The 20,704-nt window shown below is 42.0% G+C and overlaps 1 long non-coding RNA gene across 1 annotated transcript; it reads right to left on the bottom strand.

Annotated features, from left to right (window-relative positions):
* Window positions 1-4,348: 4,348 nt before the first annotated feature.
* Window positions 4,349-18,995, bottom strand: LOC110017397. The gene is made up of 3 exons (XR_002872581.1): window positions 18,854-18,995; window positions 18,671-18,772; window positions 4,349-4,488 (listed from the first exon to the last, which is right to left on the bottom strand). It is a non-coding gene; the product is annotated as an uncharacterized LOC110017397 (long non-coding RNA).
* Window positions 18,996-20,704: the final 1,709 nt, after the last annotated feature.

Here is a 20,704-nt window from a genome sequence, read left to right as displayed (position 1 = left end):
GCCGTCTCGCCATGAGGGGGGGTCGTCGTCGCCATCGTCCCCGCCGTCCCCTTCAACCTCCCCTTCCTGTTCCCCAGGGGGGTGCCGCCTGTGCCCCGACCCGTCCCGGCTCCCTGGGGGGTGCCGCCTGCACCCCGACCCGTCCCGGCTCCCAAGGGGGTGCTGGCTGAACCCCGACCGGTCCCCGCTTCCAATGGCATGCCTGACCCTCCAGCCGGCTCCACGCCTGACCCTCCAGCTGGCTCCACGCCTGACCCTCCAGCCGGCTCCACGCTTGACCCTCCAAAGCTAGGCTCCACGCCCGAACCGCCAGAGCTAGGCTCCACGCCCGACCCGCCAGAGCTCGGCTCCACGCCCGACCCGCCAGAGCTCGGCTCCACGCCCGACCCGCCAGAGCTCGGCTCCACGCCCGACCCGCCAGACCTTGGCTCCACGCCCGACCCGCCGGCCGACTGCTGGCACGACCCGCCGGCCGACTGCTGGCCCGACCCGCCGGCCGACTGCTGGCCCGACCCGCCGGCCGACTGCTGGCCCGACCCCACGCTGGCCCGACCCCACGCCGGCCGACTCCACGCCTGACTCCACGCCTGACTCCACGCCGGCCGACTCCACGCCTGACGACTCCACGCCTGACGACCCCACGCCTGACGACCCCACGCCTGATGACCCCACGCCTGACGACCCCAAGCCTGACGACCCCAAGCCTGACTACCCCAAGCCGGGCTCCTCGCCGGATTTGCCTCGCCGGACCGCTTGTCCCCCGGCCGTCCTCCAGAACTGCCTTGTCGGACCGCTCGCCCCCCCGGCCGTCCTCCGGACCTGCCTCGTCGGACCGCTCGGCCCCCCGGCCGTCCTCCGGACCTGCCTCGTCGGACCGCTCGGCCCCCCGGCCGTCCTCCGGACCTGCCTCTTCGGACCGCTCGGCCCCCCGGCCGTCCTCCGGACCTGCCTCATCGGACCGCTCGGCCCCCCGGCCGTCCTCCGGACCTGCCTCGTCGGACCGCTCGGCCGTCCTCCGTACCTGCCTCGTTGGACCACTCGGCCCCCCGGCCATCCTCCGGACCTGCCTCGCCGGACGGCACGGACCCACGGCCGTCCTCCGGACTCCTTGGACTCGTTTGCCCATCGAGGTTTGTCCTCCGGGGCCCCCCCCCTCAGTTGACTTTTGGAACCTCGGAGCGGTTCCTTGAGGGGGGGTACTGTCATGGTTCGAGTTTGTTTTGTCTTGTTTTTCGTTTTATCTCTTGTTCTGTCTTGTTTGGTTCTGTTTCCTGTTTTATTTTGAAAGGTTTCCTGTCTTGTCTTGTTTCTTGAGCCTTACTTCCTTTGGTCCCCATTTGCCCTGATCGTGTTCACCTGTGTCTTGTCTGCCCTGTCTGTATTTAAGTCTTGTCTCTGCCTTCCTCCTGGGCTGGTCCATTAGCTTTGTCATGGTGTCTTTGTCATCCTGTCTTCACGCCTTGTTCCATGTTTCAAGCCACGCCAACGTAAGTTTTGTTTGTTTTGTAATCCTGCTCTGCAGCGCTTTTTGTTATAATTGAACTACGTGCCTCCGCCTCTGCATTTGGGTCCTTACCTGTTTTCGAGCCCCCACACCTTGACACAGGGGGCTCAGGTGAAGTGTTTTCTTAATTCTGTAGTAGAACCACAGACACATGTGCAAAACAGGCATGTATGTATATTCTACTGTAAATCCAACTACATTAAAGAAGAAAAAGGTCAAAGGTCCAAAAAAAAAAAGACAGAAAAAAAAAAGTAGTTGGGTAATTGACAGGAGGCTCAGGTGAAGTGAATGTTAGAAAGACATTTCCGGCGTGTGGGATCAATAAAGAATTTCTGATAGTGAGAACATATACTAAGTTTAGCTTTTAGCTGTTCTACTCGGCGGTCTGCTGTGGGGGGGGGGGGGGGGGGGCATATTTGCCAGGGTCACTAATCTAATAGTCTGAAAAAATTGATTAGAAGAGCTGGCTTTGTAATCGGGTGTAAAATGGACATGTTTGAAGCTGTGATGGAGAGGAGGACTTTAAAGTCACTGATAAAGTTTTTGTTTGTGAAGACGCAGCTATACCATGTGGCGTACCAATGGATTACCTAACAGAAAATAAATAAACATAATATGAATTGTTTTTTCACTGATTTCTTCCTTGACTCATCGATAGGACTTTTCTGGGATGAATATTTCACAATCAAACCAACAATTCACTCAATGCAAAAACACATTAAAGATCCCAATAACAATTACCAAAGCAAAACAAATAATAAAAAAACAAATGTTACAATTTACAAAAAAAAAAAATAATCCAGAAACCAAAACACAATTGTAAAACAAAATAAACAGAATAAAAATGAAAAGTAAAAATAAAAACAAAAGTTATTCCCAGACATCAAATATGGGACATCGCTGATCCTACCTTTCCTGGTTTCCTATTGTGGTCCTTTTTTTTTACACTTGATCATTTTGCAAGAAATACAAGGAATCTGGAAAACTTCACCTGCACTTAGTCACACTGGTTGAATTTATGGCTAAATATGTCCTGGAACGATTTTAGATCAGTGAATCAGATCGTTCAAAATTACCCAAAATGGAAAGTAAATTGAATCGGCAACCACAAACCTCGAACAGAAAACGTATTTCTGTGAATTTCTGCAAAACATTAGTATTCAGATGTTGTAGATAAAAAAGAAAATCTGCTTTTTTACTCAGTTTGGGAAAGCAAAAATTAATTATTCTCGATGTTTTCATTCCCTTAGTTTCTTGTAGTTTTCTGTGTTTTGTCTAGCCCTGAAATGTAAAATAAAACACAGAAAACTACAAGCAATGAATGAACAGTTTTTATTTTATTATTCCCTTTAACAAATTTAATTTCTAACATGCTTTGCATAGACAGAAGATTGTGGGATGCCACAGGAAACTCTCACAAAGTGTGAGCTATGAAACACAAATGAAAGTTGGTGTTGCATGAAAAGTGAGATAAGGCAGAAGCCAAAACTGTGTAAGAAGCAGATTGATGTTGAAATCTCATTCAACTGGAGTCAAAAAAGCGTATAATAATTTCTTAGATTGGCAATGAAATGTCAAATTTAGAAACAAAATCTTCAGACACAAAGTAGATATTAATAAAATAAATTATTACATTTTTTAAGTAAGGAATAATTTTTAGCAATAGTCATCTCACTTTCAAATTGAGCTGCAGGTATTTTTATTTTTTACTTTAGTAAAGAAGCAAATATGTTTTGTATGGTCTTGTACCCTGTATGTTTCCAAAAGGTAAGAGAAGGTAAAAAATAGATCTTAATTTAAAGTAATTTTCAAACAATTTTTTTGATTTGATTTGATTTGAAATGTTTTTTTTCAAGCAATCAAATAGAAATTATACACAAAAGCAATACAATCATCAGTTATACATTCATAAAGTAACTAATCAAACTTAGGATAATTAGGCATCTTAATAAAAATTGCTTGAAAGGGAGTGGAAGGAAGCGAATTTATATAATCCCACCCCGTTATACTATAACCATTTTATAACATGATTTATCAATATCCGGTTCATAACTTTAATCAGACAGGCCACACACACGCGTCCTGTGCTGTGACCCGGAACCGGATGAATTCAAAATAATTCAAATAAAGTTGCTTCTTTTTCACAGATCCACCGCAGAGAAGTTTCACATGAAATATCATTCCAGGATCCAGGAATAAATCTAATTTCAACACAGTCTTCCTCTCCGTAAGCCACCATTCCACCACCATTGTCAGGCTGATTCTCTTCCCAGAACCTGTCAGGTCAGAAAATAAAAGGATCTGATTCAGAAAGTATACAAACAAACATCCAAGTATTTGTATTTCTCATGTAAAAAAATTCAATTTCCATATCTAGAAATATGTGTAAGTGTGTGTTAATGTTGTGTTTTTACCCCACTACATAAAAAACAATTGTAATCCAATGGCAGCAGCTAAACAAACCCCCAGCTCACTCTGTGTTTTAGTAGCACTGATCCAGACTGAACACTCACTGCAGAGTCAGAGGACTTCCATCTACCCATTTCCAGGTCCCCTCCTGGACTTTGTCAGTCAGTCCAATCCAAACATTTTTATCTCTCAATGCAAAAAGAAAAGTCTGCAAAAAAAAAAAAGTGTTAAAAATAAATAAATGTATTTTTGCTTTAACTCTTAATACTGTTCAGCAGCCTTCCAACATGTTTTGTAAAAAAATAAAAAATGTAAAAAAATAACAAATAAAATGTGATTTGGGTTGTTGTTGTCCTCACTAAATAATTATATTATTTTTTTTGTTGATGCTGTTTAAGCTCTGTTAAGAAGAGAAGAAGAAACAAGCACCTTTTCGCCTTCAGTGTTTATCACCACCAGATCAGCTTTTCTTGCTCTGCAGGACTCTCTTGCTTCATCCCAGGACTTAGACTCTCCAGATAAGAAGTAACAAGAGGAACCAAATCTGATCCATTTCTCAGGACATCTTGTTTTCCCTGGAACACATTTGAAATATTTCAAGCAGGACAAAATATTAACACATTACTTAAAACATGCAGGTTTTGTTTCTTATTATCTACATGTGGCAGGCTGAGCTAATTGAGTCACTCCCATTCTGGTGCTGTTAATGAGCACCTGGCCACCTATAAAATAGGACTGAGCTGCTCTCCCTGATTCCTGGTTGAGACTGCCTCTCTATCTGGGTTCCTGCTCCTCTGTCAGTGCAGTGGTTATCACAATTCCTCGTCACACAGCGGATCTGCTTGTGACTGGAAAAAAGGTGGAATGAAAAGGAGTGAATCGCTCCCTGCCCCTCCCTGCAGGTAGGATCCGGCACTGATCGGGTCTTTGGTGTGGAACCCCCTGCTGTTTAGTATGGGTTTTGTGGCCTTGTTGGGATTAATTGTGCACTGTAATAAATCCAACTTAAATTTTTTGACTTAACAAAATCTTTTATGTTGTAATAAATCTATAATCAAAGTTCTACTAATCAATTCAATAATTTAAGTCAGTTCAGCAAGTTAAGGTAGTGGTACAGTTCAACATTATTTACTGAGTTGTCTGTACTTATATATCTAAGTTGCCGTTCATAACAGTGTGAAAAAGTTCTGTGAACTCATCTTTTTTAATTGTGAAATGCGGGAATGCCAACTTTTGGAGTAGGAATTGTCCACTGATTGAGTGGTTTGTCAAGAAGGGTCTGCAAAAGTTTTAACTCTTATTTAATGACATAAGTATTAGCAAGTACATAAAGTACGTTGATTCCCACAATTCCTTGCGGTGCTGATCTAACAGCAGCATCAAAGTTACACCTATAATTGAATTAATTTGAATGAAAGAAAAATAACTGTCTGATAACTACATGTTATTTTTAAGATGACTAAACAAAAAAATGTATTTATCTTAACTGAAGCAAATAATTATGTTAGAGCAGAGTAGTCAAAGTGGTCTTATCACCCTCTCACAGTGGAAAAAGTATTATCTGAGCTTCTTCATCCACTAAATCATCTTCAAATGGACACGCCATGCTGCTTCACCTCTCTGACAACAAACTAACCTTCAACATAACCTGCTCCAGACCAGGTTATGTTCAGAGCATGAGTAGCTATGGCAACTTGACCTACCCTGAAACATACCTTTATTTCTGGAACCGAAAGCTGAGGTTATCAACTTCCTTAGCCTCAAAATTACCGTTATAACTATAACCTGCTTTCTGAAATACCCCCCCAGGGCTTCAGCCATTTTGTAAACGTTTTGGTGAACTGGGCCTTAGCCCCGCCCATGGCAACTAAGACTCATGGGAAGTGTTGATTCCCACACCTTGAGTTAGCGAGCTGTGAAGAGAAGTGACACCCATGTTGTTGCTGTTATAGAGTATGGACAAATTTAAATGTTCATCCTGCTGCACACATGCAGATGATCTGTGACTGCTCACCTGTGTCTCAATGATCTTGAAAAGATTTGGGTGGCATGTGGATATGTCAAATTGTGGCAAGGTACAAATTATGTGTGATTATGAAGCTGAATTCAAAGTCAAGAACAGAGGTGCGCTGAAATCTCAAATTTAAGTTATTTCAACCAAGTCACCAATAATTGGAATTTACAGTTGTTACAGCCTAAAAAATTAAGTTTGGACATCTAAGCCTGAGTTGTGAAAAATTAAGATTCAGAGTTAGGATTACGTGACATTTTAGGTCACTGTAACTTACATCTGAGTTGGTCAAAATTATGATTCAAAGTTAATCCAACTTGAACTTTTAAGTTCATACAACTTACAACTGAGTTAGAAGAACTTAGATAAATGAGTTTGAAAACTCCAACACAAAACTTAAAATATTGAGTTTAGGTCCTTAACTCAAAATTTTACCGAAGTTTGTTTCCTTACAATTTTAAGTTTTACGAACTTTTCTTTTTTTGCAGTGTGAATGCTTCATGGGTCCCTCTCATCTTCTTCACCTGTCCGCTCTGTCAGCCGATGAACAGCTGACAGAAGTAACAAGATGAACTAAATCTGATCCATATTGCTGTACATCCTGGAATCCCTTGTGGACAGTTGATACGCAAAGCAATTCACAATTAACACACTACTCAAAACAAGCAGATTTATTTCTTTTTCATCTACAGAACCAGAATTTGTGCAAAAGTCATTTTCTGTTCCTCCTACTTGGTGTCAAAAATGGTTCTAATACCTATCAGATATTTTTAAGCAGTTGCAACAACATTAAACCTGACCTGTTATGTGCACTAATAATAAATAATGAGGAAGGATTTATCAACTTTACCAAAATTGCACATCAAGCTTAACAGGCTATAGGTGTTAATGGCACCCAATGTGGCAAATATGGCAATATCTTTTTTCTTTACAGTCTCAATCCCATTCACCCACGCAAACACACATTCACACACTGATGGTGGCTCCACTGCCAAACACTGGCGCCAACCTCAACCACTAGGAGCCATGTGAGGTTTGGTGTCTTCCCCAAGGACAATTTGACACATGAGTAGGCAAGGTGGGAACTAAACCTGCAATCCACCAATAAGAGAACGACCGCTCTATCTATGCACCACAGCGTCAAGTTAAAATTTTAACTGAATATTAATTTAAAAAAAGTTATTATCATGAATCAATTTATTTCCTTATAATTGGCTCCATCAAGTTCATCACACTAAGTAATTTATTTACCATTATAAATGTTCTTAAATGTTTCTGTGGATTAGTAGCTTGAGTTCCATGAAATAATGAAACCTGCCGCTTTTATCCATCCATCCATCTTCTTCTGCTCATCAAATGGGTGGTGGGGGCAGCAGTCTAAGCAGAGATGCTTGGACTTCCCTCTCCACATTTGGACCAGAAGCCCGAGCCACTTTAACTGGCTCCTCCGGTTGTGGAGGAGCAGCGGTTCTCACCCTATCTCTAAGGGCGCAACCAGCCACCGTACGGAGGAAGCTTATTTCAGACGCTTGTATTTGCCGAAAGAATGCTGTTTTTTTCAGTCATGACCCAGAGCTCATGACCATAGGTGAGAATTAAAACGAAGATCGACCAGTAAATTTAGAGTTTTCCTTTCTGGTTCAGCTCTCTCTTCCCCACAACAGACCATAACAGCAAACGCATAACGGCAGATGCTGCTCAAACCTGGCTGAAGATCTCACACTTCACTCGTGAACAAGATCAAGAACAAGATACTTAAACTCCCCTACTTGTGGCAAGAGCCCTCCACCCAGCCAGAAAGACAAACTACCTGTTTCTTGACAAGGGCCATGTCCTCAGACGTAGGCACACTGTCTCTCATCACAGCCCCTTCTCACTCTGCAAACCGCCCCAATCCATGCTGGACATCCTGTCTCGATAAAGCCAACAGGACTTGTGCTTTCTGACTCTCGTCGAGTACAGATGTGTTTTCCTCTCACTCCTCCTGTGTCAGCCCTTCCCCAAGGCTTTTTTGTCCTGTCTGCCCGAGAGGTGCATTTTTCACCCTTCTGAAGCCGCTGCTTTTCTGCACTCTGAAAATGGATCTGATCAGCTGGTCCACACTAAGGAACGGGAAAGCGGACCCTTCCTGCCCGGACGGCACCCACGCGGCTGGATACACCATCGATCCATGGGGCAAGTGGAGGATGTCGAGGACGTGTACCTATTTGGATTTCTAATAATTGGATTCCTCCTAATTGGGATCGGAGGATTTCTAATTTATCAGGTGGTCTGGGAGGAGAAGATGGAGAGAGGCAATCAATCAAAGCTCCTGGGAAAGATTTTTCGGGGAGGAGAGACTCAGAATGAGAAACTTTCACAAGCGGATCAAAAGCTCTGTGCTTGTCTTGCCCACTTGAGCAGATTGCTTGAGACCCCTGAACTTGTGCGGAAGATGGATGCCACCTTGGAGCAAGTTTCTGCCCGGATTTGAGGGGAAGACTGGGCTAAATTCACCCACTTCTCATTCGGATTAAACTCTGCCTCACACAAAGCGAAGAGCCAGTCAAGGACTTTGCCGGCAGAACAAACAACCTGCTGGCGCCCAAAAGCATTTTATCTAATCAGACTCCCCGAAGGAGCTGTGGACAACTGTCCTTGGCTCCACCAAAACAAAGCCGCTTCTACAGAGTGGACTACAGCAGCTGTTCTTGAGGGTTGATAACTGCAACTCACCCCCTCCCTGCTTGTCCTCGGCTTCCCAACCCCCTCCCTCCCTCCTCTGTGTGCTGCCCGGAAGATGTGCCTGGCTCACGGAGCTGCACCTGATGGACAGACTCATGGGGGGCCCCCCACTCCCATCCACCACCGTTTCCCCCCTGAGCCTCATGTACTGTGTCTTTGTCTGAATATGTGCTATTTGTGTTTAAACAAACCAAATGTGTCCAGTCTGAATACACCCTAAGAAATGGGAGCCTAAAGACATGGAAAACATTTTTCAAGAACATATTAGTTTCATTTTTCTCTTCAGAGCTGATATTTTAAAATCATTAGCGAGACTGACATGTTACAAGAGTCTTTGTACCACATTTTGTTGCTTATGCAAGGAAACAGTTCTTAAATTTATGTAACCAGGTCAAGGGAGTGAAGTCAATTTAAAATGGGTAGTGCTGGAAGGGGCCACTAAGTGGCGATGTGGGTTTTTGTTTATACTAAAGGCTGGCAGGCCAGGATGTTGTCGCGAGCGGCAGGAGATAACAATACGGCAGACTGGCGGTCCTGGTTCGTCACATGTGCGTCGGCAAAGAGGGGTTTGACAGAGTTTGGTGCAGTACCGGCAAAGTCTGCACGGTTGGAGTGAAGGAGCTTTAATTAGCTGCCGAACGAACGAGACGCAGAGCTGCGCGACGGCGTGTCGGGGAAGACTGAAGTAAGTTGCGCTGTTGTCGTCTATGCTTACAATGTCACCCCTCACTCGTCAACTGGTTATTCCCCATACTACATGTTGTTTGGAGTTAAACCCCACCTACCTATTGATGCACTCTTAGGACAAGAGGAAACTGGAGGTGGAAGCACTGACTGGCTCGCTGTACACAGGGAAAGGCTCCAGGAGGCTCATGAGAGAGCACAGGCATTTTCCCAACGGAAAGCGGCAAAAAGAATGGCCCGACAGAATGCAAAGGTTAACTGCACACCCCTAGAGGTTGGACAGCACGTGTACCTTCGCCATCGGCCCGTCGGCAGAAACAAAATTCAGGATGCATGGTCGCTGAAGGTGTACAGAGTCACAGATGTTCAAGGAACGACCCACACAGTCGTCCCAGTTAATGGAGGACAAACAAAGAGGGTGCATAGATCCAACCTACGCCTCTGTGTTGGGCCTATATCACCAGAAAAAAAACGCTGCGAGAAAGCTCCCCTCCTCCATGGACCTGAAGCTGAGTCAGGCTCGGAGGGCGTCTCTAGTGAGTCAGAACCTGAGTTCCTGTTGATTGAACAGACCTATGAACCTGTCGGTCCAAGGTTAGAAGACTTGGACAGTCATCTAGAGAGCAACTGCTGTAGTGAGACTGAAAGTGAATCACTTCCTGATCTGGAAGGAGGCGACAGGCCCATTGAAGAATCCTCTCCTGACTCCGAACCAGTGGTGACGAGGCAGAGTTCAAATGGCGAACTCGGGACAAGGCCAGTACCAGCGCCGCGGCGGGGGGTAGAGAAACGAGATGTGGATAAGCCCATGCCACCCCCGCGTAGAAGCGTCCGAACGACTGCTGTCAAAAAACCCATTTAGGCTATCTATGACCGCATGTAATAATGCTGTTTTATTTCCGCCTGATGTACTGTCCCAGGTGTTGGCCGGAATGGTCCATTACACGTCACAACTGAAAGATAAAACTGATGATTAGGGAGTCACCGAGACGTTGACTTCAGGCAGGGGAGAATGTAACCAGGTCAAGGGAGTGAAGTCAATTTAAAATGGGTAGTGCTGGAAGGGGCCACTAAGTGGCGCTGTGGGTTTTTGTTTATACTAAAGGCTGGCAGGCCAGGATGTTGTCGCGAGCGGCAGGAGATAACAATACGGCAGACTGGCGGTCCTGGTTCGTCACATGTGCGTCGGCAAAGAGGGGTTTGACAGAGTTTGGTGCAGTACCGGCAAAGTCTGCACGGTTGGAGTGAAGGAGCTTTAATTAGCTGCCGAACGAACGAGACGCAGAGCTGCGCGACGGCGTGTCGGGGAAGACTGAAGTAAGTTGCGCTGTTGAAGAGCTCTAGTTAGCAAGGCTAGCTAGCGGGGCATTCGGCAAGGCTACGGAGCTGCGGGACGGCGTGAGTTTTTTTATTTTTATTTCCACCCACATCTGTTAAATTTTAGTTATCGTCCACTGTGTAAATTTCTAATGCGTGTTCTGCACAGAGGGGAGAAAACGTTCAGCTTGCTTGTGGGTGAGGCCGGGAGGAGCCGGTCCTTTTTGCCCCCATTTTTCTGTGAGTTTGAGTATTTTTTGTATTTGTTATGAACATTGTGTTTTTGCATATTACTGTGAACCTGTAAATGATTGGTGGCCTCTATTGTGTTTTATTTTAGAATAAGGCCGCTGCTGTTGTCTTGTTGGGGATTTTTCCTTATATTCATTCCATCTTACATTTTTTCTCTTTTATTTCTTCAAAACCAAAGTAAGCCAAAATTAATGCTGTTCCTTTTTCTCTGGAATAGTCGGGAAATAAAATACCCACATTATTTTGGAGCTGTGTGTGTCTAGCCTATTATTTTATACTCGGCCACATTTAGAAACAGAGATTTACGTGTAGTTTCTTGCAAAGATTGCTTAAACATTTGCTCTGCCTTAACCTGTAACATTAGTTGTGATTCGTGTGTCTGTCTGCTCCACTGTAACACAAAGGTTTTGTTTTTTTTTGTTGTTGAATAATTAGTTCTTAAATGTTAAATGAGCTGTGATAGTTATACAACATGCTGCTGTGCTGTTGTATGACAATAAAACAAGTCAGTTGACATGGACAAAGTGACTCCATTGGGGTGGGGGTTTGGGCCTGGGGAGGGTCTCGCCCGGGGAGTAATTCAGGGTACAACTGCCTCTGAATGAAGAATACTATTTCAAAACATGGTATTAACTGGCTTTGCCCTGAACGTCCACCATAAGACCAGCCTGTTTCTTTCCTCCATCTGTCCTGATTCTTTTTCTCTCTTCTCGTCTTTCTCTCCATCCTCACAGCTGTATGATATAAACTTGGTGTTAGGAGGATTTAAAAAGATACAGTGCCTAAATTATGTGTAAAAATAGAAAATTAGTTTTTATTGTAAATTACATTTTTGGTGGTGGGATAGGATGATTTCTTTATTGTTGTCAAATATCTCCAGATGTTCAGCTAAAATCCAAAGTGTTGTTCAGCCAAAGTGATATTAAAAGAAATAAACTGTGAACTAAATAGTGATTAAAAAACAATTATTAATTACAAATTAAACAATATAAAAAGAAACAAAAACACCATTTAACCCACCATCACACAAACCTGTCCCTTCTTCTTCAAATAGGAGCAGCTTTTATCATTATTTAGAGCTGTTACAGTCATAGGATAAAAACTTTTTCAGTGTTTTGGTACATCTAGTTAAAGAAATTATTTGTGTCTAAAGGAATTTCTCTGGATATGTAGGCTATTTTATATGCATGTGCGTATGTCCATTTCCATTCTTATTTATTCTTTTAATTTTTGATAGTATTTATTTATTTTTGTTTTCATTTAATTAATTAACTAATATCCAATCTATGTTCAATATATCTATGTATATGTAAATCTATTTTTGTTTGCTTAATGTCTTTATTACGTCATGATCAGTGATGTCATCATTAGTCATGTCGCCATATCATTTGACATCATCATCTGACATAATACTCTAACACTATGATGTCATCAGTGATGTAATTTTTGCTCATATTACCAAATCAGATTTTTCCATTTATAGACCTTCGAAAGTCAGGAAAAACAATCCTAACTTAGCAGTTAAGTGAACCTTTCACCACTAGAGACCCAAGTTTCGCACAGTGAATTTTTACGGGTTCTTTCTGAGTTATTAAAGCAAAAAGAGTAAAGACATTAATTAAAAGAAAAAAAGATGAATAACCCTAAAGTGTTCAGCCCTGAATCAACTTTGACCAAGATTTCAGGCGCCAAACCTTTTTCCTTCCATTTTAAGTATTGCTCTTTTATCCATTCAAAGAGATCCTTTGAACTTTGGGGTCACCGCAAAGATTGCAGATTTCAGCTGCTGGCTCACTTCCGAAAAATTGACACAGCTGTGATTTCAAACCAAGGAAGGGCAACATCCAAGGACAAAGTAGACACCCAGAATGTGTTCTCCTTCAGTTTTGGAAACATAGATTCAATCAATGACAAGAATTCTTCCAAACAGTGGGTTCAGCGTAAATTTGGCAAGGAACAATTACTTGCTCGTTTCCGAGGAATCAGTGAACTTGTGTACACAAAAGAAGAAAGAACAAGTGAAATGTTGAGACGAAGCTACAGAGCAAATATTCGTGACCAAATCAGTTCTTCTAAAACTGTCTGGAATTCACCTGTGGCTGATGCCTCATCAGCTAGACCTAGAATGAGTCCCCCTTCTATTATGGATGATTTGTGTGACAGAATGGCCCTTCTAAAAATAAGTGACCCGGTTAAAAATAAGATTCCAGGCAAAATCCAAGCTTCAGTGCATACACAGGGCCCTGTTCAGAAACAGGTGTTTATCCAAAGCCAGGCATACAATCAAATATACAACACCTATCAAAGGAAGTACCACAACCAAAGATATAACACCTATCAAAGGAAGTATCACAACCAAAGATACAACACCTATCAAAGGAAGTACCACAACCAAAGATACAACACCTATCAAAGGCAGCCATACAACCAAAGATGCAACACCTATCAATGGAGGGACCACAATCAAAGATACAACACCTATCAAAGGCAGCCATACAACCAAAGATACAACACCTATCAAAGACAGCCATACAACCAAAAATACAACACTTATCAAAAGAGGGACCACAATCAAAGATATATCACCTATCAAAAGAATTACCAGGTTGAAAGACAAGTCCCTATTAAAAGACATTGGCAGATCCAAAGACAGGCCACAGTGGAAAAACACAGGCCAATGCAAAAACAAGCCCCAGCCAAAAGTCTGCACCCTGACCAATTGCAGATCTCTTACCAAACACATACAAATTTTCAAAAACTGGCATTTATCCAAAAGCAACAACAAACTCAAAGACAGAGTACCTTTCAAAGAAATGTTAACATTCAAAGACACAACACCTATCAAACGACCAGCGACCAGAGTCATCGACAGGCCCCCTTTCAAAGAAAGGACTGGATTAAAAGACCGGACCCTACCCACATACAGGTTCAAAGACATGCCTCCAACCTAAACCAAGCCCCCATCCAAAGAAAGGTTCTGATTCCTAACCGACGCCTGATCCAAAGAGAACCGCCTAGCCAAATTCCTGCCCCGATGCAAATAGAAGCCTCAGCCCAAAGAAATGAACCTGTCCGAAAACAGCACCCTGTTCCAGGACAGGCCTTCGTCCAAACACAGGTCTCTGTCCAAAGACAAGAACATAGTCAAAGTTGGACTAGCATTCAAAGACATGCCTCCAACCTAGACCAAGCCCCCATCCAAAGAAAGGTTCTGATTCCTAACCGACGCCTGATCCAAAGAGAACCGCCTAGCCAAATTCCTGCCCCAATGCAAATAGAAGCCTCAGGCCAAAGAAATGAACCTGTTCAAAAACAGAACCCTGTTCCAGAACAGGCTTTCGTCCAAACACAGGTCTCTGTCCAAAGACAGGATCATAGTCAAAGTTGGACTAGCATTCAAAGACATGCCTCCAACCTAAACCAAGCCCCCATCCAAAGAAAGGTTCTGATTCCTAAACGACGCCTGATCCAAAGAGAACCACCTAGCCAAATTCCTGCCCCAATGCAAATAGAAGCCTCAGCCTAAAGAAATGAACCTGTCCAAATACAGCACCCTGTTCCAGGATAGGCCTTCGTCCAAACACCGGCCTCTGTCCAAAGACAGGAACATAGTCAAAGTTGGACTAGCATTCAAAGACAACAACACCATCAAAGGCAGGACCAGATTCAAATACAAGCCGCTTGTCAAAGAAAGTCCCCAAATACAATGGAGGACTTGATCGATGAAATTTCCTTTTGAAAAATAAATAAATAAAATTAAAGACATGCCTCTGATCAAATGCATCTTCCAGTTCCAAGTGGGGGGTCGGTCTAAGGACAGGCCCAGATGCACAAACCCATGCAACACCTTGGTGTGAGATAGTCTTGTTTATTTATGTTTTGTTTTATTTTAAAAGGGAAGGCTGCAGTAAGCTAAGCCTCTACCTTTTCCCTTTCAAACATGTTTTATTTATTTATTTATTATCATTATTATTATTATTATTATTATGTGTGGTTGTTTCTATTGTTAATATTTTATGTTTTATTATTATGTACTTTACTGTTCCATGTTGACAACTGTATGCCTGTATGTAGGTTATTGTACATGCATACACACGTGTCCATTTCCATTCTTTTTTGTTCTTTTACTTTTGGATTGTATTTATGTATTTATTTTGTTTTATTTTCAAATCAATCAATTAATATCAAATTTATGTTCAATTAATATTATTATATAAGTATTATTATTGCTGTTGTTGCTATTTTACTATTGTTGGTGAAATTGTTATTATAATAAACAATAATAATAAACGCTATAATAATGGGTGGCAGCGGTTTAAGCGGTTGAGCAGGTTGTCCAACGATCAAGGGTCAACTGTCGCTTTGTCCTTGGGCAAGATTCTTCACCGTCCTTGCCTCCAGTGTGGCTCCACTGGTGTGTGAATGTGTATGAATGTCCTGGTGATGGTCAGAAGGGGCCGTAGGCGCGAACTTGCAGCCACGCCTCTGTCAGTCTGTCTCAGGGCAGCTGTGGCTACAACAGTAGCTAACCATCACCAAGTCTGAACGAGGATGAATGAATAATGGACACACTGTAAGCGCTTTGAGCGTCTGGAAAAGTGCTGATAAATCCAATCCATTATTATTAAACTTTATTTATAGAGCACTTTTCAGAATCATTATTACAAAGTGCTGAAAAATTAACACAAGACAAAAGGGCCGGATTAAAAGCAGCATACAGTACGACAAAATAAAACACAACACACACAAGAAACAGTGATAGTGGTTAAAATCAATCAAATCACTAAAATCAATAATGTCACAAGTTTAAATTTAAGAACCAGTAAAATCTTTAAAAGCACGCCTATAGAGGTATGTTCTTAAAAGAGATTCAAATACTGGTAGGGAATCAGCGAGCCTGATCTTTTCAAATCAAATTAAATCAAATCAAACTATATTTTTATAGCACTATTCCTATGAAAGCATAAGACAAAGTGCTTTACATTAAAACAAAATAAATAATAAAAAAAGGCACGAAAATTAAAAGAACCCCCTCCCCGTACCTACACCCATCCCTCCACTTCTCACACCCCCCAGCCCTAACTGATGGGGAAAGACAATGAGAAAATAGGCTGAGCACGAAAACAGAATGTTTGTTATTAGAAACGTTAAATATAATTAGAACATTCCTCTCTGTGAATAGCTGCATAGCCAGCCAAACGCAGCATCACAGGCGGGGACCAGCCCCACCACGGCTAAGTGGTGATGCAGGTCCCCATCTAGAGCTACAGCGGCTGAACAGCAGCCGATCCAGAGGGAGAGGACCCAACTGAGGAAGCACCGCAAACAAATATGAAAGAGAATTAAAGAGTAGACATACTGATAAAAGCAATGAACAAATAAACATTGAAACAAGGTCAATTAAAATAAATCATTGATAACCTAAATTTCATAAAACAAGGTCAAATGGATACTTAAATAAATCATATAATAAAAGTAGTAAAATGAGCTGAAAGCCAGGTTAAACAGATGGTTTTTGAGCTTTTTCTTAAAAGCATTAATGCTCTCTGCGGCTCTCAAGTCCTAAGGCACACTGTTCCACAAACGGGGGCCATAGTGCTGAAAAGCGGCCTCTGTAGGTTTTGGTTTTTACCGGTTGAATGGTTAATAGACCAGTGACAGAGGATCTCAGGTTCCACGAGGGTTCATATTTTACTAAAAGATCTGACCGTTAAGACGTTTAAAAACTGTTAGAAGTATCTTAAAAGCAATCCTGAAGCATATGGGGAGCCAATGCAGGGATTTTAAAATTGGGGTGATGGGAGCCCGCCTCCTGGTTTTGGTAAGAACTCGTGCAGCAGAGTTCTGGAGGAGCTGAAGGTTCTTAATGTTATTTTTCAAAAGACCAGCAAGCAGGGCGTTACAGTAATCAATTTTACTGATAATAAAAGCATGCATTAGCATCTCCATATTAGCAAGAGAGAGTAGTGGGTGGACCCTAGCTAGATTTCTAAGATGATAAAAACCAGTTTTAACCACCTGTTTTAAATGAGAGATAAAGTATAAAAAAGTATCAAAGTTCTGGGATAGTGTTCCAGAGTGTTGGGGCTCTTATAGCAAAGGCCCTGTCTCCCTTGGTCTTGAATCCGGATCGTGGGATTGTTAAAAAGGCGTTTGCCGAAGATCTAAGATTGCGACCAGGTTCGTAAGGAACGAGGAGAACAAATAGATACTTAGGGGCCAGACCACAGCAGGCTTTAAAAACAATCATCAAATAATAATTTTAATCATCAATGTGAACAGAATGCTTCAAATCGCGGAGATAAGCCCCGCCCACCGCGACCCGAGAGGAATTGAATTAAACGGGAGAAAATTTAAAATGATAATTAAAAAAAATACAAAGTGTAGTGGGACAAATATTGACTCAGGTGTATTTCACAGCTCTTGAGAGTGAGCCGCTGCATCCTGACTCCCCTCTGCAGTGTTTTCTTCTTCTGAAGCCTGCGGTGCAGCTGTGTTTGTTTGGGAGAAGAACATAGTGATACACAGTTGTTGTCGCTCTTTTTGCTATGGGTTTTAGAGAAACTCGAAATTGCAAGATGATTTGCACGTACGTGTTGTAAATTTGGCACGCTGATTTACGTACGTGTACATATTAAACTGCAGCTTTATTGAGGCACAGGTAGAGAAGAAGCAGAGTGACTTTTTAGCCAATCAGAATGCAGAACACAATGCACAATGCAAATCCGTGAAGTAGCGAAACCGTGAAAAGTAAACCGTGTTATAGCGAGGGATCACTGTATCTGCAGAAAAATATTTTTGATCAAGTGGGTCAAATGAAGCACTGAGACGTACAGAACATTTACAAATGTTATCTAATATAAAATGAGGAAACAACGTAATTAGAATTTGCATGATTAAAGACTGTTCATTGGTTTTTGTGTGTAAACATTTACACAAAAAAACATTCTCAAATACAAAAAAATTCTCAACATTGATTAATGTAAGAGGAATGGCATAAAGCTGATCAATAAAAATATCAGCTCATTATATTTCACAGAGATTTAATCTTTTGCATCCATGGCAATGAATCTCAGAAAATCATTATTTTCTTTGCTGTTACACTGAATATTGTCATGAATATCTTGCAGAAGAAACTGTAGACAAAAATGTATTAAAACTCAGATATTGAAGTGTTCATAACTTCCTGAAACAATCTTATTTGGCTTCTTTGACCTTGTTGCACAACTGTCCAGTTTGACTGGTTCATCAATATTACACTTATGAATCCCACCTCCTCCTATTAATGCCTTCCTCTGCAATTGTATTAAACTGTTGTAGTTTATTTGAACACTTATATAGTGTCCGATACAGTTCCATGTTGTGTTATAATCGTCAATAAAATGTAAATAAAAAACGTGAACCGAGTTAATTAAAATTTAATATTAAAGCATTGATGGGCAACTCATAAAGCATCCTATATCAGACCTATTATCTGCACCACTGCAGGATAATTGTTTTAAGTTTTCAATCCTCCTATAAAGCATGTTTTTGGACTGTGGGTGGAAGCAGAAAACCTGTGTGTGTGCTGGGAGAACATGCAAACTGCACACAGGAAATAACTTAACCATTTGAAACAAAAGTGCAAACCACCACATTACCATGCAGCCTCCAAATACACTTCCAATTCTACAACTTAATAAAAAAATGTAATGATATTTTTGATTTGAATGCAAAAGAAAGTAAGAAATGTGCAGTCACATTTGTTCTATTGTGAGTTAAATACTCACAGAAGAGGCCGATAATCACGAGTCCAGCCAGAAGAAGAACACTCAGCATCACCATGTAAGTAATAACACAGAGATAGCATCTCCTGTTGGACTTGATGGAGGCTATACGGAGAGAATTATAACTGAAACCTCAATAGAAAACAAAGTGAATTCATCTTGTTTTATCAGTGAGTTCACTCTTACCTGGTGGATTTGATGTGTAAACCTGGCAGACAGGATCTTTAGGTTCAAAATTTTCATAAATGGTTTCCATCATAAGGATGTAAAATCTAAGAACGTGTGAAGTGTTTAACAGACTGACTTGTATACTGAACAGCTTTTTCTGTCTGAGGTTATTATAGAAGTTATGGGAAGTCAATGTCATGTGACAGGAAGCTTGGTTGAGGTGAAAGTGTGGTGGCAAAGAAAGAACATCTACTAATTTCAGGTTGTACTTTTTCTTTTTCTGTCTAACTTCTAAGAGTCCAGCAGCCGAGCAAACAAATAAGAGCTGATGACCAGATTTGACTGTTACAATAGGTAGTTATGAATTTTCCGACACACAAAGACCAACACATTCCCACCCCAACTCGTCCAATATGGACACATGGTAGGGAGCCCCCTCTGCATCACATATAGCTTTGGGTGAGCTCAACTCATCGTTTTCCTATGTACTGCCTGCCCCGATTTAATGACTTCAGTAAAGTTTCATGGATTCTGACTTCTGCCTGAATAACAATAATAAATAGAAGAAAAGTATTTTTATTTTTCCTAATATTGTCAGAGAGCAGCGCTCATTGCGTTGCTTTTATTTAAATGGTCCACTTTTTTGGGTATATAAAACAGAAATTAAAAATCCAATTAATTTTGGGTTGAAAACCTAAATTAATCCACAGCGTTTCGGGATCTTATTTTCAGCACATCGAAAGTTGGGCTCCCCCAAAAGCATTAATATGTGACGTGGAGGGGGGTCCCTGCCTATACGTCCATATATAACGAAGTGGGGTGAGAATGTGTTGCCCAGACACCTGCACGGGAAAGCAGATTAAGGGAATCCGCCTTCCAAGCATCCTGATGTCAGCCACCCAGACCAGGGCTGGAAGGACCACCACAGTGGCCCCCAGTACTGGATAGGTGGAGGGCTTAGGGACACAGAGAGTGTGAGGCCCAGCCCTCGTGGGTCCCACCAGGGAATGATTGGGCAGAGGCGCCAAGGTGAAAGTATTCTTGACTTTAATGCAAGAACAGAGCACACCAATTGCTCCACAAAGGTTAACCAACATAGACTTCTCCAATCCAACACTCCAAATTCTCCTCTCAGACTCTCCAACTTCTCCACTCAGACTCCCACACTGACAGCTGTACCTGTCTTGTCCCTTTCGGGGCTACGGGGCTGCCGGATCCTATCCCAGCCACTCGTGGATGAAGGCAGAGAACACCCTGGACAGGTGGCAAGTCCATTTAACCCTTGTGCTATCTTAGATCACCCCACCTTTACATTGACGTGTTATTCCTACCATGACAAATGTGGATAAAGGTGAAGAGGATTTCATGTAATCCATGGACACCAGTAAAGATCACAAATCATTGAAGAAAAAAGATTCAGCGCACTGTCTAGTGGGTCTAGACGACCCCACTCCCAATATCAAAGAGCCGATGATAGCACAAGGGTTAAGATTGGCCATTTAAGATAAGAGATGGCTTTGTTGTCACTGACCTCATGTACAATGACATAGCAGTCACCACATCAATGTAAAAAAAGATGAATATGAACACAATTATAAACATATCTGTAATCTGAAGAACAATGTGTACAAATAAAAAAAAAAAGAAAAATGGTAAATGTAAAAAAAAAATGTTTGTAATGTGTAAAATGATATGTGCAAATATAAGCATGATTACTACGTGCATGAACCATTTGACAGCAGGGAGGTAGGTAAATATTGAAGTTAGAAAAGATGAAATCCTATATAAACAGATTGCCTCAAGGTTACACGTGTTATGCGTTCTGAGATGCGTCGTCTAAATGGTAAACAGCGTTTAATTGTGTACTGC

Source organism: Oryzias latipes, chromosome 21 (genome assembly GCF_002234675.1).
Source record: "Oryzias latipes chromosome 21, ASM223467v1".
NCBI lineage: Eukaryota > Metazoa > Chordata > Actinopteri > Beloniformes > Adrianichthyidae > Oryzias > Oryzias latipes.
Note: the sequence above shows the minus strand (reverse complement) of the source record. Positions and strands in the feature narration are given on the sequence as shown.